The sequence below is a fragment of the Salmo salar genome, unplaced genomic scaffold (genome assembly GCF_905237065.1).
Source record: "Salmo salar unplaced genomic scaffold, Ssal_v3.1, whole genome shotgun sequence".
Lineage (NCBI taxonomy): Eukaryota > Metazoa > Chordata > Actinopteri > Salmoniformes > Salmonidae > Salmo > Salmo salar.
In genome coordinates this window covers 1-18,416 of record NW_025549457.1, presented here as the reverse complement: position 1 = coordinate 18,416, position 18,416 = coordinate 1, and the positions used below count along the sequence as shown (strand labels likewise).

The window sequence follows — 18,416 nt, the reverse complement described above, 5'->3', positions numbered from 1 at the left end:
ATTTCTTTGCGTTTCAATAAAAAAAACATAACAGGAGCATAGAATCGTTCTTTTATCATTCCCTCTTATTTCTACATGTAAATATTAGTAGCCAGCAGCACAGTAACCCAACGTTTTAGCTTGGAGTTTTTGTCATTGATATACACTTTTTGGAGTTGGCTTGGAATTTCCAGCAAGGAAGTCCTCCGAAAAGTTAAATGCTCAACCATGTCACCTCGATGCTCTGGATTTACAGACAAGAAAATATACAATGTAATGTAAAAAGCAAATACACTCCTTTCAGTATGTATTTGGACAGTAAAGAAAAAACGTATCAATGTGGCTCTATACTCCAGCATTTTAAATTTGAGATCAAATGTTTCATATGAGGCGACTGTACAGTACATAATGCCACCTTTTCTTGTCGTGTATTTTGATCAATTTCTGTTTTCTAAAGAAAAATGTGTGAAAAAACATCTGAATTGGGTAAACACAGCCATAGTCTTTTATCCGGCTTCGGTACACTGGCAATGCTGGGCTGGGGAAGCCGAGACTCTTTGTGCTTAGGCAGTGAACGGCCAGCTGGACTCTGTCAGAAGTGTTGTAGGGCTTCAACCAACTGTTCGGTCCTCTTGCAGAAGATTTGCTGGCACTGCACATCTCCTGGAAAGACATGGTTGTGGTCTTAACATTTTACACTTTGAGGATGGGATGTAAGGGCATCATGCATTTTTTGTTAAAGTTATTAACCGAATGGAACTGGCTAGCGTAATGTTTAGGGACAATGAGGGAATCTTGGGAGCTGCTTTTGAGAGGAAAGATCAGTCAAGAAAGTGAATGAGCTGGGGGGCTCAAGAAGCTGTGAAAAGTCTTAGGAAGGCAGTTCTCACACAGTATGAATTGCTGTGTATGGGACATTGAGGAGAAATGGCAGCTCAATTGCTCTCATACACAACATTGGATTTACTGTCTAAGCACAACCCTGCACAACCAAAAAACCCTTCCTCATCTCAAAGTACTGTCTAACTCTCCCCCAGCCCATTGACTTCGACGGAGCATTCTTGTCAATAGTAGCCCTTTGTAGGGGAATTTTGTAGACATGTCTTTGTATTGTGTTTTGAGAATCTAGAATGACGTGATTATCATTACTGTTGTAGTCTTTATTTTATACCTTTCAGTGTCCCTTGCTGGTGTCTGTCCCACAATCTTGCTGTGCTCCACAGTAGGCCACTGAGGAGTGACTCCAGATAACCTGTTTCAGCTGGCCACTGTGGAAGGACTCCAGATAACTTGGGTTTTACAGAAAGAAAAAGGTAACCAGAGAAGAGGGCTAGACTATATTGGTGACATGGTCTGGAAGGTACTCTGTGGTCCTCAGGCTACCTCTAACCACCTGACAGTGTGCATAGCAAAATATAGCTGTATGGTTTATCTGATGGCTTTCAGTGTCCAGAACAGGACTGTAACGTTAGCTAGTTAATTTACCCAGCTAGTCTAGCAAGCTAGCTAACATTAGGTTACTTCTAACTGAGAATCTTCCGTTTTGTTGTGAAGGGGAAACAAATAGATGGTATCGCATTACTTCGCAGCTGTCATCGAAGTGGATTCCCCATCAGTTCAGCATGAAAATCCCTGTGATAATGTGGTCACTGCATCCCTCTTGATAGCTGAACAAAGCCATTGACATGTGTCGTTCAAGTGAACAAGCACAAACGCAAATCAGGAAAATTAGTGGAGGTGAACCAGAAGCTTTACATTACACCTCCTGTGAGCGACGTTCAGAATCGAAACGCCAAAGATATGGTTTAAAACAGAGTTTACAGGGGATAATAACAAACATAGAATGCCGAAGGACTTACCCTGTCATTACTGTGGTTCCGTACATGACAAAGCCAAATGCCCAGCATACAGTGTCACCTGTAAAGCATGTGGCAAACGAAACCACTTTGCCTGAGTTTGTAAACAAGCACAACACAAACCTCAACTCAATCTATTAGAGGAAGATAATGAGTCAGAGGACCAAACAGATGTAATGTGCTACATCTCACAGGATAATTCTGTGGAAGACAAGGCAATTTTTTCATTAACCTTAAGCTAGCTCCACTCAGTGATGAGACATATGACCCCAGCCATACAATTAAATGTCAACTAGACACAGGATCAACAGTGAATGTCATAAGCTAGCTACCAACAGCGAGTCATGGAAGACAGCAATCCAGTTCTCCTACCCAGCAAAGCTACACCCAAAGTAAATGACGGCACACTGATAAAGCCAACAGGAGAATGCAATCTCAAAGCAGATCATGATGGGAAAATGTTTCATATCAAATATCAGGTCATGGAGACATCCCAGCTTCCTCTGCTGTCAGCTGACACGTGTGAAAGACTCAGCCTAATACATGTGAACCACAGCCATGTGTTACATCACATCAACACCCCAAGCACCACATCCACTGTGGTCATCATGACAACTGAGGAGATCATCTCTAAGTACAAGGACATGTTGGATGGGCTTGGCTGCCTTCCTGGAGAGCTACACCTGGAATTAGACAATGCAGCCCGGCCTGTGTAGCAGCTACCAAGACGGATACCTATTCCACTGAAGGAAAGGATCACGAAGGCCATACATTCAGTGGACAATGCAGACATCATCACGAAAGTCAAAGAGCCAACACCGTGGATAAGCAATGTGGTTGTCACGCATGGGTCCCAGTGCACTCAACAAAGCCTTACTGAGATCTCACTTCCAGATGCCCACAATAGAAGAGATTCTACCAGAGATATCCAATGCAAATGTATTCTCAGTACTCAATGGCAAAGATGGATATTGGCAAGTCAAAGCTGATGAAATGAGCAGCTATCTAACAACAACTATCTAGACAGCTGTAGGTAGGTATACAGTTGAAGTCGGAAGTTTACATACACCTTAGCCAAATACATTTCAACTCAGTTTTTCACAATTCCTGACATTTAATCCTTGTAAAAATTCCCTGTTTTAGGTCAGTTAGGATCACCACTTTATTTTAACCTGTTGGGTCTAGGGGGCAGCATTTGCACGTCTGGATAAAAAAAATGTACCCGATTTAATCTGGTTACTAATCCTACCCAGTAACTAGAATATGCATATACTTATTATATATGGATAGAAAACACTCTAAAGTTTCCAAAACTGTTTGAATGGTGTCTGTGTATAACAGAACTCATTTGGCAGGCAAAACCCTGAGACATTTTCTGACAGGAAGTGGATACCTGATGTGTTGTATTGACTTTAAACCTATCCCATTGAAAAACACAGGGGTTTAGGAATATTTTGGCACTTCCTATTGCTTCCACTAGATGTCACCAGCCTTTACAAAGTGTTTTGAGTCTTCTGGAGGGAGATCTGACCGAACAAGAGCCATGGAACGATGATGTCCCATTAGACACCTGGCGCGGCGAGTTCATGTTGGGTACCCTCATTCCAATACGTTATAAAAGAGTATGCATTCGTCCACCTTGAATATTATTCATGTTCTGGTTAAAAAGGCCCTAATGATTTATGCTATACAACGTTTGACATGTTTGAACGAACGGAAATATATTTTTTCCCTCGTTCATGACGAGAAGTCCGGCTGGCTTACATCATGTGCTAACGAGACGGAGATTTTTGGACATAAATGATGAGCTTTTTTGAACAAAACTACATTCGTTATGGACCTGTGATACCTGGAAGTGACATCTGATGAAGAGAATCAAAGGTAATGGATTATTTACATAGTATTTTCGATTTTAGATCTCCCCAACATGACGTCTAGTCTGTATCGCAACGCGTATTTTTCTGGGCGCAGTGCTCAGATTATTGCAAAGTGTGATTTCCCAGTAAGGTTATTTTTCAATCTGGCAAGTTGATTGTGTTCAAGAGATGTAAATCTATAATTCTTTAAATGACAATATAATATTTTACCAATGTTTTCTAATTTTAATTATTTAATTTGTTACGCTGACTTGACTGCCGGTTATTGGAGGGAAACGATTTCCTCAACATCAATGCCATAGTAAAACGCTGTTTTTGGATATAAATATGAACTTGATAGAACTAAAAATGCATGCATTGTCTAACATAATGTCCTAGGAGTGTCATCTGATGGAGATTGTAAAAGGTTAGTGCATCATTTTAGCTGGTTTTATGGTTTTGGTGACCCTGTCTTTGACTTGACAAAACATTACACACAACTCTTGTAAATGTACTGTCCTAACATACTCTAAATTGATGCTTTCGCCGTAAAACCTTTTTGAAATCGTAAAACGTGGTTAGATTAAGGAGATGTTTATCTTTCAAATGGTGTAAAATAGTTGTATTTTTGAAAAATTTGAATTTTGACATTTATTTGGATTCAAATTTGCCGCTCTTGAAATGCACCTGCTGTTGATGGAGTGCACCACGGGTGGCACGCTAGCGTCCCACCTAGCCCCAAGAGGTTAAACTGCTTTCCAAGGCAGCAACAATTTGAAATTTGATTTTTAAATGTCACAACAACATGGATGTAACAATCCCAAAGCAAACATGAAGAGGTGCTTGCCATGTTCCACAAAATTATTTTAAGTTGAAAAGTCCAAATTTCCATCTTCTGTTACTAAAATACACCTCTTGGAACAGAACTGATCAGGCCAAGTGGTTATACTCCCCTGTATTCTACAGTCTGGAAAGGACTAGACCACTGTTAACACTGGAAGTGAAACTAAAAGTTGCCCATTATTTAATTAAAAGTCTTCTATTTTTCTTTCTCTTCTCTTGCTAGTCCTGGGCTGGATATCAAAGGTGCCGGCTAGGCAAAGCAATGTCTTGCAAAGAAGGGCACCGATTATTGGTAGATGGGTAAAAATTAAAGGCATCTGGGCATCTGAACGCACAAAATACATTTTGATAATTTTCATAAAATTTGGGGTATTTTATTTAACTTTTGTACACCTGTGGTGTTCCCGGTCAAAAATGACTGGTCATTAGAAATGAATGGGTGAGACTACAATTAGTGTATAAAATTGAGTTCAGGCACATGCCCATTCATCAGATGGACACACCTCCTCTCCCAGACCCCCACATGCATTTGTTTTTGAGCACATATACACTGCTCAAAAAAATAAAGGGAACACATAAACAACACAATGTAACTCCAAGTCAATCACACTTCTGTGAAATCAAACTGTCCACTTAGGAAGCAACACTGATTGACAATAAATTTCACATGCTGTTGTGCAAATGGAATAGACAACAGGTGGAAATTATAGGCAATTAGCAAGACACCCCAATAAAGGAGTGGTTCTGAGGGTGGGGACCACAGACCACTTCTCAGTTCCGATGCTAACTGGCTGATGTTTTGGTCACTTTTGAATGCTGGCGGTGCTTTCACTCTAGTGGTAGCATGAGACGGTGTCTACAACCCACACAAGTGGCTCAGGTAGTGCAGCTCATCCAGGATGGCACATCAATGCGAGCTGTGGCAAGAAGGTTTGCTGTGTCTGTCAGCGTAGTGTCCAGAGCATGGAGGCGCTAACAGGAGGCAGGCCAGTACATCAGGAGACGTGGAGGAGGCCGTAGGAGGGCAACAACCCAGCAGCAGGACCGCTACCTCCGCCTTTGTGCAAGGAGGAGCAGGAGCAGCACTGCCAGAGCCCTGCAAAATGACCTCCAGCAGGCCACAAATGTGTCTGCTCAAACGGTCAGAAACAGACTCCATGAGGGTGGTATGAGGGCCCGACGTCCACAGGTGGGGGTTGTGCTTACAGCCCAACACCGTGCAGGACGTTTGGCATTTGCCAGAGAACACCAAGATTGGCAAATTCGCCACTGGCGCCCTGTGCTCTTCACAGATGAAAGCATGTTCACACTGAGCACATGTGACAGACGTGACAGAGTCTGGAGACGCCGTGGAGAACGTTCTGCTGCCTGCAACATTCTCCAGCATGACCGGTTTGGCGGTGGGTCAGTCGTGGGGTGGCATTTCTTTGGGGGGCCGCACAGCCCTCCATGTGCTCGCCAGAGGTAGCCTGACTGCCATTAGGTACCGAGATGAGATCCTCAGACCCCTTGTGAGACCATATGCTGGTGCAGTTGGCCCTGGGTTCCTCCTAATGCAAGACAATGCTAAACCTCATGTCTAGCATCCCTGTGGTTCAGTTGGTAGAGCATGGTGTTTGCAACGCCAGCATGGTGTGTGCAACGCCAGGGTTGTGAGTTCGATTCCCACGGGGGGCCAGTACAAAAAAAAAATGCATGAAATGAAATGTATGTATTCACTACTGTAAGTTGCTCTGGATAAGAGTGTCTGCTAAATGACTAAAATGTAAAATTTCATGTGGCTGGAGTGTGTCAGCAGTTCCTGCAAGAGGAAGGCATTGATGCTATGGACTGGCCTGCCTGTTCCCCAGACCTGAATCCAATTGAGCACATCATGTCTCGCTCCATCCATCAATGCCACATTGCACCACAGACTGTCCAGGAGTTTGCGGATGCTTTAGTCCAGGTCTGGGAGGAGATCCCTCAGGAGACCATCCGCCACCTCATCAGGAGCATGCCCAGGCGTTGTAGGGAGGTCATACAGGCACGTGGAGGCCACACACACTACTGAGCCTCATTTTGACTTATTTTAAGGACATTACATCAAAGTTGGATCAGCCTGTAGTGTGGTTTTCCACTTTAATTTTGAGTGTGACTCCAAATCCAGACCTCCATGGGGTGATAAATTGGATTTCCATTGATTATTTTTGTGTGATTTTGTTGTCAGCACATTCAACTACGTAAAGAAAAAAGTATTTAATAAGATTATTTCATTCATTCAGATCTAGGATGTGTTATTTTAGTGTTCCCTTTATTTTTTTGAGCAGTGTATATTATTAATATTAGCTCTCTGTGTACATCCAAGGGCTAGCCGTGCTGCCCTTTTTTGTGGCACCTGACCACACAACTGAACATTAGTCAAGGTACGACAAAACTAGGGCCTGTAGGACCTGCCTTGCATATGATTTATTATTAATAATATTATTATTACTTGTTGTATTCGGCGCATGTGACAAATAAAGTTTGATTTGATGATAATGTTCTTAAGAAGGCAGAGCGTTGCTTTATTATAGACAGACTTCTCCCCGTCTTAGTTACTACTGCATCAATATGTTTTGACCATGACAGTTTACAATCTAGGGTTACTCTAAGCAGTTTAGTCATCTCAACTTGCTCAATTTCCACATTATTTATTACAAGATTTAGTTGAGGTTTAGTGAGTGTTTGTTCCAAATACAGTGCTTTTAGTTTTTAGAAATATTTAGGGCTAACTTATTCCTTGCCACCTACTCTGAAACCGACTGCAGTGCTTTGTTGAGTGTTGCAGTCATTTCAGTCCCTGTAGTAGCTGACGCGTATAGTGTTGAGTCATCCGCATACATCAACACTCTGGCTTTACTCAAAGTCAGTGGCATGTTGTTAATAAATATTTTAAAAAGCAAGGGACCTAAACAGCTACCCTGGGGAATTCCTGATTCTAACTGGATTATATTTTAGAGGCTTCCATTAAATAACACCCTCTGTGTTCTGTTAGACAAGTAATTCTTTATTCACATTATAGCAGGGGGTGTAAAGCCATAACACATATGTTTTTCCAGCAGCAGACTATGATCGATAATGTCAAAAGCTGGACTGAAGTCTAACAAGACAGTCCCCACAATCATTGTATCATCAATTTCTCTCAGCCAATCATCGGTCATTTGTGTAAGTGCTGTGCTTGTTGAGTGTCCTTCCCTATAAGCATGCTGAAATTCTGTTATCAATTTGTTTACTGTGAAATACATTTTATCTGGTTAAACACCATTTTTTTCAAGAAGTTTACTAAGGGTTGGTAACAGGCTGATTGGTCAGCTATTTGAGCCAGTAAAGAGGGCTTACTACTCTTGGGTAGTGGAATAACTTTAGCTTCCCTCCAGGTGTCACAGCTGTCGAAAGGAGCGGACCAAAGTGCAGTGTGTGTTTCGTTCCACATATTTATTTCATTTGTGAAACTATGCAATACATCAAATAACTGAATAAACAAGAACATCAAACAGTGACGCAGAGGAGAAACAAACACTACTCACAAATAATCACCCACAAAAACCAGGAAGAAAAACCCCTACTAAAGTATGATCTCCAATTAGAGACAACGAGGAACAGCTGCCTACAATTGGAGATCATCCCAAACAAGCCAACATAGAAATAGAAAAACACAAAACACCCCCTGTCACGCCCTGACCTACTCTACCATAGAAAATAACATCTTACTATGGTCAGGACGTGACACCAGGCCTGAGGACACACGCTCTCTAGTAGGCTTAAATTGAAGATGTGGCAAATAGGAGTGGCAATATCATCTGCTATTATACACAGTAATTTTCCATCCAGATTGTCAGACCTCAGTGGCTTGTCATTGTTGATAGACAACAAAAAATGTTCCTCTTCCACACTGACTTTACAAAATTCAAAACTATAATTCTTGTCTTTCATAATTTGGTCCGATATACTTGGATGTGTAGTGTCAGCGTTTGTTGCAGGCATGTCATCCCTAAGTTTGCTTATCTTACCAATGAAAAAGTAATTAACCTGTTAGGGCTAGGGGGCAGTATTTACACGGCCGGATAAAAAACGTACCCGATTTAATCTGGTTACTACTCCTGCCCAGTAACTAGAATATGCATATAATTATTGGCTTTGGATAGAAAACACCCTCAAGTTTCTAAAACTGTTTGAATGGTGTCTGTGAGTATAACAGAACTCATATGGCAGGCAAAAACCTGAAGATTCTGAACAGGAAGTGGCCTGTCTGACAAGTACTTGTTCATCTTGGCTCTTTTTATTGAAGACTGAGGATCTTTGCTGTAACGTGACACTTCCTACGGCTCCCATAGGCTCTCAGAACCCGGGAAAAAGCTGAATGATATCGAGGCAGCCCCAGGCTGAAACACATTATCGCGTTTGGATAGTGGCCGATCAGAGGGCCGTCAGACTAAGGCTCGTGCACGAGGGGATCCCATGGTTTTACTTTCTCTCTCGTTGAATGTAAACAGGCTTTGCCGGTCGGAATATTATCGTTTTTTTACGAGAAAAATGGCATAAAAATTGATTTTAAACATCGGTTGACATGCTTCGAAGTACGGTAATGGAATATTTAGAATTTTTTTGTCACGAAATGGCTGTTGAGTAGGTGGGACGCAAGCTAGTTGCTTGGAAATGGCTGTGTGGTTTTTTGTGTCTATGTACTCTCCTAACATAATCTAATGTTTTGCTTTCGCTGTAAAGCCTTTTTGAAATCGGACAACGTGGTTCGATTCAGAAGTGTATCTATAAAATGGTGTAAAATAGTCCTATGTTTGAGAACTTTGAATTATGACATTTTGTGGTTTTAAATTTGGCGCTCTGACTGTTGAATAGTGTGAGACGATTTCGTCCCACCTCCCCTAGAGAGGTTAACAGATTGATTTCCACCCTTGCCATTCCCAGTGGTGAAAAGCTTTAAGGCTAGGCGGGACGAATTCGTCCCACCTACGTAACAGCCACTGCTATCCTGTGGCGCGATTTTCAAAACCTTAAAAATCCTATTACTTCAATTTCTCAAACATATGACTATTTTACAGCCATTTAAAGACAAGACTCTCGTTAATCTAACCACACTGTCCGATTTCAAAAAGGCTTTACAACGAAAGCAAAACATTAGATTATGTCAGCAGAGTACCAAGCCAGAAATAATCAGACACCCATTTTTCAAGCCAGCATATAATGTCACCAAAACCCAGAAGACAGCTAAATGCAGCACTCACCTTTGATGATCTTCATCAGATGACAACCCTAGGACATTATGTTATACAATACATGCATGTTTTGTTCAATCAAGTTCATATTTATATCAAAAACCAGCTTTTTACATTAGCATGTGACGTTCAGAACTAGCATACCCCCCGCAAACTTCCGGGGAATTCGCTAACATTTTACTAAATTACTCACGATAAACGTTCACAAAAAGCATAACAATTATTTTAAGAATTATAGATACAGACCTCCTCTATGCACTCGATATGTCCGATTTTAAAATAGCTTTTGGTGAAAGCACATTTTGCAATATTCTAAGTACATAGCCCAGGCATCACGGGCTCGCTATTTAGACACCCGGCAAGTTTAGCACTCACCATAATCATATTTACTATTATAAAAGTTTGATTACCTTTTGTTGTCTTCGTCAGAATACACACCCAGGACTGCTACTTCAATAACAAATGTTGGTTTGGTCCAAAATAATCCATCGTTATATCCGAATAGCGGCGTTTTGTTCGTGCGTTCCAGACACTATCCGAAATAGTAAAGAAGTGTCGCGCGCATGGCGCAATTCGTGACAATAAAATTCTAAGTATTCCATTACCGTACTTCAAGCATGTCAACCGCTGTTTAAAATAAATTTTTACGACATTTTTCTCGTAGAAAAGCGATAATATTCCGACAGGGAATCTCCTTTTCGGCAAACAGAGGAAAAAATCCCAAAGGCGGGGGCGGTCGGGGTCATGCGCATAAGCCAGTGTCCCTTGATCGGCCACTTGAGAAAGGCGATAATGTGTTTCAGCCTGGGGCTGGAATGACGACATTCTGTTTTTTCCCGGGCTCTGAGCGCCTATGGACGACGTGGGAAGTGTCACGTTAGAGCAGAGATCCTTAGTAAATGATAGAGATGGAAAACAAGTTCAAGAAATGGTCAGACAGGCCACTTCCTGTAAAGGAATCTCTCAGGTTTTGACCTGCCATTTGAGTTCTGTTAAACTCACAGACACCATTCAAACAGTTTTAGAAAATGTAGGGTGTTTTCTATCCATATGTAATAAGTATATGCATATTCTAGTTACTGGGTAGGAGTGGTAACCAGATTAAATCGGGTATGTTTTTTATCCAGCCGTGTCAATACTGCCCCCTATCCTAAACAGGCCATCGAGGAGTCGCGTTTTCTTTTGGAGATTGGTTCTCCTTGTTTTACTCTCCACCATGTTTAGGCGTTACTTGATTTCATAACATTTGTTGATACATTTCTCTAGCCTTATGATTTGTTTTGTGTTGTTATCCAGATGGAAGTTTTTGACCCACCAGTATGTGAAGTGTTAGACTAAATATTAACTTACATATATTGAATATTATGTCTTCATCTTGAGGTGATATGCGCTGCTGTGTTCAGTCCACCATCTTCTTTCCTTGGAACATTTCAGGAGGAGGAACCGTGGTTACATACATAGGGTATGTGTATGCAGGTATGTATGCAGTCAAATGGCCATCAAGCTAATGATCTAATACACTTGTTCAAACAGGTATCACTGTGCACTCACGCTTATAAATCTAATGATCTAATAAATCGCATGCACACGCAAGCACACACACACCAAGTGTGTCGAAATATTGCCACTTTATTTCCGAAATATTGCCTTTTGTGTTCTCTAAATATTGCCACTTTATTCACAAAATGTAAATTTGACTATATTATTCTGTAAATCTTGTCGCTTTCTTCTCCAAATATTTCCACTTATTTTTAAAGGAGTATTATGCAAAAAACAATAATCCAAGTACCACCCATCACTGTTTATTTTTTTATTGTCTTCACTTGTGCCTAATAGGCATGCATAGAATGCAGATGGGATCCAAGGTGAATGGAAAATCATTTAGTTTTGGATCTTCTAGTGTTTACATTAATGTTACAGCACTTACTTTGTGAATTCTGAGTGTTTTTTTGTCTGTAGTCAGCTGGGGGAAAAACACACACGAAACGTTATTATTATTATAATCTTTGACTTTAATTGACATGGTGCCTGTTGAGACACTGATCTTTTTGGCATAATCTTTTTCTGACCTTTTCATATTGTGTGATCCCATACGATTTCCCCCTCCACATCACTGATTAGCTTCATACTGAAGTCAACATCTGCATCTTCTATGAACACCTCAAAGAAGTTTGGTGTAGTGTTGTCATATCTCAGCTTCATTTTCTGTGGAGGCAGTAGATGAGGTTTTTTTTTAAGTTTAGGATATTAAAATTGCTATTGCTTTTTGGATTAGATTGATATTCTGTGGGAGCTCAAACCATACAGGAGGTTTAACTTCAGCAGAAGGAGACGACGTTGTGAGGCTGAACCAATCCTTCATCCGAAGGGACTTCACTGGTTGCGGCTTTCTGATACTCCTGTATCCATAAGACTGCTCCTTTTTCTTCATTGCCTGAAGAAGCATAAGCTAACATGTCCTTATCAAACATGTCCTCATCACACATGACATTTTGTTGGATTTTGTGGTGTGAAATTGAATTCAATGAATGAACTATATAATATATTCTAAATCGGAAACCCAGAGAACTGCCACGAGATGTTTTGACAGAGTAACACCATATCTGACTTTTTTTACAGCCCGTCCACCCCCCCTCTTTGGAGGACAAAAATAAACTTTGTTTTTACAGCTTTTTCTTTCGTTGTTACAAGTACTTTATACACACATTTTACATATGTCACATATTTTTTTTAATACTTTTTCTTCAGTAGTTACATAGCAAGAATACATTAATTTGATATACATTACATCTAGATATACATGTCAATTAGTATATTTGAATTTAACCATATTATATTAGTATTTTTATTTTAGTGAGAGGTCTAATGCTTTAATATTTAATCATTTTAGCCCCCGAACTCATATTCATTATATAAATAAGCATGTTTTATTTTGTCTGGCTTGCCATTACAAATAAAGTGAAATATGTTCTGTTCAAATCATTTAAAAGACAAATCCTTTGGTCTAAGCAGGGCCACAAGTAAAGAGGTAAACTGGGATATGACTAAATAATTAATCAGGGTGACTTTTTCCACAAATTGACAGGTATTTACCTTTCCATGGTAGCCAGATCTTATATATTTTTGTTGTAAAAATTTGTTGTAGTAAGTTCCTTTATTTCTTTAGGGTTATGAATACCACCGGTCCACTTCACCGTCGGACCATTTTATTGGTATACTAGACCTTAATGTAAAATATATACCTCATATGGTACACTTATTATATATGTAGTTTGGTTGTAATCCAGAGAGGTTAGAAAAATTATCTAGATCCTCTATGAGGCTGTGCAGGGATCCAGATTGTGGATTTAAGAGAACATTTGAATCGTCAGAGTACAATGACACCTTTGTTTTTAAGAATTTCTAACCCCTCTATATTATTGTTGGATCTAATTTTATTCCCTAAAATTGTGATTGTCATAATAAATGGATATGCCGACAGTGGATAACCTTGTTTTACTCCTCTTGACAGTTTACAGTTATACTTTCTGAGAAGGTGACAGTATTTACTATTTTACACCTAGGGTTACTATACATAACTTTAACCCATTGTATAAGAGATTCTCCAAAATTAAAATACTCCAGGCATCTAAATATATATTCCAGTTGTACTTTATCAAAAGCCTTTTCAAAATCTGCTATGAATAACATACTTGGTTTCCTAGATTTTTCATAGGGTTCTATTGTTTCAAGTACTTGTCTTACGTTATCTCAATGTATCTTCCATGTAAAAAAAACCTGTCTCATCAAGATGAATTATATCCGACAACACCTTTTCAATTCTATGTGCTATTCATTTTGATGGGATTCTTGCATCACAACACTGGTGTAATGGGCTTCCAATTTGTTTCAATTAACTGGATCTTTATACTTACCCCCTGGGTCCTGTTTCAGTAAAAGTGAAATCAGACCTTCTTGCTGAGTACCTGATAGTTTACTATTTTTATTGGAGTGGTTATAGATGCTAATAGCAGATCTTTAGTAGATCAAAAAAGGTTTCATATAGAGTGCATTTGGAAAGTTTTCAAAATGTATACATTTTTTCCACCTCATCAATCTACACACAGTACCCCATAATGACAAAGCAAAAACAAGTTTAGACATTTTGCAAATCTGTAAATATATATATAAAAATGAAATATTATATCTACATAAGTATTCAGACCCTTTACTCAGTATTTTGTTGAAACAGCTTTGGCAGTGATTACATTCTCAAGTCTTCTTGGGTATGATGCTATGAGCTTGGCACATCGGTATTTGAGGAGTTTCTCCCATTCTTCTCTGCTGATCCTCTTAGCTCTGTCAGGTTGGATGGGGAGCGCAGCTATTTTCAGGACTCTCCAGAGATGTTTGATTGGGTTCAAGTCCGGGCTCTGGCTGGGCCACACAAGGACATTCATAGACTTGTCCCAAAGCCACTCCTGTGTTGTCTTGGCTGTGTGCTTAGGGTCATTGTCCATAACCCCATTCTTAGGTCCTGAGCGCTCTGGAGCAGGTTTTCATCAAAGATCTCTCTGTACTTTGCTCCATTCATTTTTCCCTCAATCCTGACAAGTTTCCCAGTCCCTGCTGCTGAAAATCATCCCCACAGAATTATGTTACCACCACCGTGCTTCACCATAGGGATGGTGTCAGGTTTCCTCCAGATGGGATTCTTGGCATTTAGGCCAATCTTGGTTTCATCAGACCAGATAATCTTGTTCCTCATGGTCAGAGTCGTTTAGCTGCCTTTTGGCAAACTCCAAGCAGGCTGTCAAGTGCCTTTTACTGAGGAGTGGCTTCCATCTGGCCACTCTACCATAACGGCTGCATAAGTGCTGCAGTTGTCAAGTTGTAGAAACATCTCAAGAATGATCAATGGAAACAGGATGCACCTGAGCTCAATTTTGAGTCTCATAGTAAAGGGTCTGAATACTTATGTAAATAAGGTATTTCAAATCAAATCAAATTTATTTATATAGCCCTTCGTACATCAGCTGATATCTCAAAGTGCTTTACAGAAACCCAGCCTAAAACCCCAAACAGCAAGCAATGCAGGTGAAAGAAGCACGGTGGCTAGGAAAAACTCCCCTAGGAAAAACTCCCTAGAAAGGCAAAAACCTAGGAAGAAACCTAGAGAGGAACCAGGCTATGAGGGGTGGCCAGTCCTCTTCTGGCTGTGCAGGGTGGATATTATAACAGAACATGGTCAAGATGTTAAAATGTTCATAAATGACCAGCATGGTCAAATAATAATAATCATAGTAGTTGTCGAGGGTGCAACAAGCACGTCTGGTGAACAGGTCAGGGTTCCATAGCCACAGGCAGAACAGTTGAAACTGGTGCAGCAGCACGGCCAGGTGGACTGGGGACAGCAAGGAGTCATCATGCCAGGTAGTCCTGAGGCATGGTCCTAGGGCTCAGGTCCTCCGAGAGAAAGACAGAAAGAGGGAAAGAGAGAATTAGAGAGAGCATATTTAAATTCACACAGGACACCGGATAAGACAAGAGAAATACTCCAGATGTAACAGACTGACCATAGGCCCCGACACAAACTACTGCAGCATAAATACTGGAGGCTGAGACAGGAGGGATCAGAAGACACTGTGGCCCCATCCGATGATACCCCCGGACAGGGCCAAACAGGCAGGATATAACCCCACCCACTTTGCCAAAGCACAGCCCCCACACCACTATTTCTGTTTTTCATTTTTAATACATTTGCTAAAATTGCTTTGTCAGTATGGGGTATTGTGTGAAGATTGAGGATTTTTTTTATTTAATAAATTTTAGAATAAGTCTTTAACGTAACAAAATGTGAAGAAAGGGAAGGGGTCTGAATACTTTCCAAATGCACTGTACCTCAACTGGTATGCCATCCAGCCCTAGAGTTTTCCCTGACCTAAAGGTTTTAATTGCATCAAGAAGTTCATCCTCTGCGATTTGACCCTCACACAAGTCTTTCTGTACAGCTATTAATTATTTAATTTTTTTTCTCTTTCAAAATATAATTTGGTGAATCCTGGATTTCTATGTTTTAGATTCCAAAAGAATTTGGTGCATTTTCAAAATGTCCATCCAATTAATTACATTTTTTATAATACATTATACTTGATCATTCTCAAATAAGTTCCTCCATTGTCACGTCCTGACCATAGAGAGCTCTTATTTTCTATGATAGAGTAGGTCAGGGCTTGACTGGGGGGTTTATCTAGTTTATTTATTTCTGTTGTGTTCTAGTTTATTTTTTCTATGTTGGGGTTTTTGTATGATTCCCAATTAGAGGTAGGTGGTCATTGTTGTCTCTAATTGGGGATAATATTTAAGTAGTTTTTCCTACCTGTGTTTGTGGGATATTATTTTGAGTTAGTGCATGTTGCAGCTCTATCGTCACGGTTTGTTGTTTGTTTATAGTTTATTGTTTGTCTTACTAAGTTTCACATAATAATAAAGATGTGGAATGATACTCATGCTGCGCCTGAGTCCGATTCTTCTAACGGATGTGACATCCATTTATTTGTGTTTTTCCTCTAACTTATTATGTGCCTCTATTGAACAGTTTTAATTGCTATCCATCTTTACTGTTATTTCTTCTATTTCCTTTGTTAATGTGAACTCTTTTGACAGAAAGAGTTTTTGTTATAATGATGAGTATTGAATTGCATGACCTCTGAAGACAGATTTAAAATTGTCCCTTACAATAAGTGGATCTGCTGTACCTATGTTATGTAGGAAAAGGTCAGTTATAAAATCCTTTGTCTTGGTTAAAAACAGATTGTCATACAATAGGCTTTTATTCAATTTCCAATATCCTTGCCCACATGGACATTCTGTAAGAGTAATGTGGATGCCAATTATTTGATGGTCTGACAGCATTCTGCCCCCTATCAACACTTTTTTTAAACTTTTGGTGCCAGCACGAAGGGTAGATGAAAGTAATCATGACGGCTAGTTTGATTAAGCCTCCTCCATGTATAACTCACTGAGTCTGGATTTAAGCCTTGTATATCCGCGAGTTCTAATGTGTCCATGATATTTGTAATTTCCCTCAGTGCACGAGGGGTGATAGTTTGTAGTGTGATTTCTTTTATGATTTACGGTCCATTGAGGTACTTAAAACTGTATTTTATTCTCCCACCATAATAATCGGACTCTTAACCCCACAGTTTCCCAACAACAGAAGTCCACCAAATTCCCCTGGTTTTGGATGGAAAATAAACAGCTGTTTTTCAGTCTGTAGGAACCGTATTTACTCATTTTGGGTGCCGGTACTGTTTATATTTAGGTGCAGGATCTCCACAATACTTTTGAGCTAATATTCTATATGAGGAACAGGATCTCAAGCAGTGAGCTCCTGCCCAAGTCAAGCACTGAATAGGAGCATGGCAATGTCTAGACAATTATATACTGTATATTAAATGTATTTTTTTACCCACTGGTATTATCTGCATTGATAACATTGAGAGATTATTTAACCACAGAGGAGAACAATAAGTGGAAATTACCTGTTCCACAGAAGAATCACAGGGTACCAGATATGCATGTAGCGTGAGGAATGCTGTCTTGGCCTGGTAGAGCAGCAAGTCACAGTGGGCTTTCACTGGACAGCCAGATCTCACGAGAACTCCTTTTGGAGAGAAGGATGGATGGACGATCTTGACGTGGAAGCGGGTGACTTCATCCACTTGTTCTACTGTAAATTTATAAATTCTCAGACTCTATTTGTTATTTTTCTTTTTTTTTTACAATTAATTAAACACATGCAATGAAGTCAGACTGTCTTCTTTAAATAAGTGTTAGCAGGTATATTCAATCTAGTCATTATTATTAGTATCTTAAAACAGAATTGTTGGATAACAAAACGTAAAGTTTTTAATCGTCTGTATTATGGCGAGGGACTAATACATTCCAGGAATGTACCTGAACATTGGGGCTTCTTTAGTGATGGCCACAGGTTCAACCTGAACCCAGTTGGTAGATTCCTGAATAAGAGAACATTGATCTCTGATGATCACAGATACACTGAATTCATTAGATAAATATTAAACATCATAGTGTAAAGGCAGCCTGGTCTCATAGACTAGACGTGACATAGTCAATGTAAATCAGGGACACTTAAATTAGTATGATATGTTACGTTTGTACGGTTACATGAGACATAGGTCACTTAAGGCAAAAACAAAAGGTGGCTGGTCAGAGTGGATGGGTAGCTGTTTAACCTGTTATGGCTAGGGGGCAGTATTTTCACGGCTGGATAAAAAACATATCCGATTTAATCTGGTTACCACTCCTACGCAGTAACTAGAATATGCATATACTTATTACATATGGATAGAAAACACCCTAAAGTTTCTAAAACTGTTTGAATGGTGTCTGTGAGTATAACAGAACTCATTTGGCAGGCAAAAAACTGAGAAGGTTTCATGCAGGAAGTGGCCTGTCTGACAAGGTGTCGTTCTTCTTGTCTCTGTTTATTGAAGAGTGAGGATCTTAGCTGTCCCGTGACACTTCCTACGGCTGCCATAGGCTCTCAGAAGGCGGCAAAAAGCTGAATCGTGGCTTTGCAGGCTCTGGTTGAAAAAAGTAAGCGCGTTTGGGTAGTGGCTGGTTAC

At 40.0% G+C, this 18,416-nt stretch overlaps 1 long non-coding RNA gene across 1 annotated transcript; it reads right to left on the bottom strand.

The window, feature by feature from the left end:
- Window positions 1-11,866: 11,866 nt before the first annotated feature.
- Window positions 11,867-18,072, bottom strand: LOC106577951 (uncharacterized). The gene is made up of 3 exons (XR_001322245.2): window positions 17,310-18,072; window positions 12,092-12,220; window positions 11,867-11,991 (listed from the first exon to the last, which is right to left on the bottom strand). It is a non-coding gene; the product is annotated as an uncharacterized lncRNA (long non-coding RNA).
- Between the last annotated feature and the right edge of the window lie 344 nt (window positions 18,073-18,416).